This window comes from Phallusia mammillata, chromosome 6, assembly GCF_965637545.1.
Source record: "Phallusia mammillata chromosome 6, kaPhaMamm4.hap1.1, whole genome shotgun sequence".
NCBI classification, from domain to species: Eukaryota; Metazoa; Chordata; class Ascidiacea; order Phlebobranchia; family Ascidiidae; genus Phallusia; species Phallusia mammillata.
In genome coordinates this window covers 22,327,836-22,330,559 of record NC_137257.1, presented here as the reverse complement: position 1 = coordinate 22,330,559, position 2,724 = coordinate 22,327,836, and positions in this window count along the sequence as shown.

The following is a 2,724-nucleotide window of genomic DNA, read 5'->3' as shown; positions in this document are numbered from 1 at the left end:
TCCCTATTAGTGGGTGAACAATCCAACGCTTGGTGAATTCTGCTTCACAATGATAGGAAGAGCCGACATCGAAGGATCAAAAAGCAACGTCGCTATGAACGCTTGGCTGCCACAAGCCAGTTATTAATGTTACATCGCGAAGGCCCTGTCTCGGCGTACCGCAGTGCATACATCGTTCGAGCGGTCATTCGTGGTAAGCGATACATTGTGTCATACAGGTACCTGTATATCTATGTTAACTTTTGCGACACCCCCCTTGCGAACACATGGTGTCGCTTCCTGCCGTGTTCCTCTGTTATCGCACGGAAGTATTGCAAAAAAGGGGTCAAAAAAGGGGTCCGGGTGTACAATCTTTTGGGTGTAAACGTTGAACCGGGTTGACATTAGACGCATGGTGTCGCTTCCGGCCGCGTTCTTCTGTTTTCGCAGAGAAGTATTGCAAAAAAGGGGTCAAAAAAGGGGTCCGGGTGTACAATTTTTTGCGTGTAAATGATCAAACGGGCCGACATTGGCCGGATGGTGTCGCTTCCTGCCGCGTTTCTCTGTTTTCCCAGAGAAGTATTGCAAAAAAGGGGTCCGGGTGTACAATTTTTTCGGTGTAAATGATCAACCGGGCCGACATTGGCCGGATGGTGTCGCTTCCTGCCGCGTTTCTCTGTTTTCCCAGAGAAGTATTGCAAAAAAGGGGTCCGGGTGTACAATTTTTTCGGTGTAAATGATCAACCGGGCCGACATTGGCCGGATGGTGTCGCTTCCTGCCGCGTTTCTCTGTTTTCCCAGAGAAGTATTGCAAAAAAGGGGTCCGGGTGTACAATTTTTTCGGTGTAAATGATCAACCGGGCCGACATTGGCCGGATGGTGTCGCTTCCTGCCGCGTTTCTCTGTTCTCGCAGAGAAGTATTGCAAAAAAGGGGTCCGGGTGTACAATTTTTTGGGTGCAAATGATCAACCGGGCCGACATTGGCCGGATGGTGTCGCTTCCTGCCGCGTTTCTCTGTTCTCGCAGAGAAGTATTGCAAAAAATGGGTCCGGGTGTACAATTTTTTCGGTGTAAATGATCAACCGGGCCGACATTGGCCGGATGGTGTCGCTTCCTGCCGCGTTTCTCTGTTTTCGCAGAGAAGTATTGCAAAAAAGGGGTCCGGGTGTACAATTTTTTGGGTGCAAATGATCAACCGGGCCGACATTGGCCGGATGGTGTCGCTTCCTGCCGCGTTTCTCTGTTCTCGCAGAGAAGTATTGCAAAAAAGGGGTCCGGGTGTACAATTTTTTGGGTGCAAATGATCAACCGGGCCGACATTGGCCGGATGGTGTCGCTTCCTGCCGCGTTTCTCTGTTCTCGCAGAGAAGTATTGCAAAAAATGGGTCCGGGTGTACAATTTTTTCGGTGTAAATGATCAACCGGGCCGACATTGGCCGGATGGTGTCGCTTCCTGCCGCGTTTCTCTGTTTTCGCAGAGAAGTATTGCAAAAAAGGGGTCCGGTTGTACAATTTTTTGGGTGTAAATGATCAACCGGGCCGACATTGGCCGGATGGTGTCGCTTCCTGCCGCGTTTCTCTGTTTTCCCAGAGAAGTATTGCAAAAAAGGGGTCCGGGTGTACAATTTTTTCGGTGTAAATGATCAACCGGGCCGACATTGGCCGGATGGTGTCGCTTCCTGCCGCGTTTCTCTGTTCTCGCAGAGAAGTATTGCAAAAAATGGGTCCGGGTGTACAATTTTTTGGGTGCAAATGATCAACCGGGCCGACATTGGCCGGATGGTGTCGCTTCCTGCCGCGTTTCTCTGTTCTCGCAGAGAAGTATTGCAAAAAAGGGGTCCGGGTGTACAATTTTTTGGGTGCAAATGATCAACCGGGCCGACATTGGCCGGATGGTGTCGCTTCCTGCCGCGTTTCTCTGTTCTCGCAGAGAAGTATTGCAAAAAATGGGTCCGGGTGTACAATTTTTTGGATGTAAATGATCAACCGGGCCGACATTGGCCGGATGGTGTCGCTTCCTGCCGCGTTTCTCTGTTTTCGCAGAGAAGTATTGCAAAAAAGGGGTCCGGGTGTACAATTTTTTGGGTGTAAATGATCAACCGGGCCGACATTGGCCGGATGGTGTCGCTTCCTGCCGCGTTTCTCTGTTTTCCCAGAGAAGTATTGCAAAAAAGGGGTCCGGGTGTACAATTTTTTCGGTGTAAATGATCAACCGGGCCGACATTGGCCGGATGGTGTCGCTTCCTGCCGCGTTTCTCTGTTCTCGCAGAGAAGTATTGCAAAAAAGGGGTCCGGGTGTACAATTTTTTGGGTGCAAATGATCAACCGGGCCGACATTGGCCGGATGGTGTCGCTTCCTGCCGCGTTTCTCTGTTCTCGCAGAGAAGTATTGCAAAAAAGGGGTCCGGGTGTACAATTTTTTGGGTGCAAATGATCAACCGGGCCGACATTGGCCGGATGGTGTCGCTTCCTGCCGCGTTTCTCTGTTCTCGCAGAGAAGTATTGCAAAAAAGGGGTCCGGGTGTACAATTTTTTGGGTGTAAATGATCAACCGGGCCTACATTGGCCGGATGGTGTCGCTTCCTGCCGCGTTCTTCTGTTTTCGCAGAGAAGTATTGCAAAAAAGGGGTCCGGGTGTACAATTTTTTGGGTGTAAATGATCAACCGGGCCGACATTGGCCGGATGGTGTCGCTTCCTGCCGCGTTTCTCTGTTCTCGCAGAGAAGTATTGCAAAAAAGGGGTC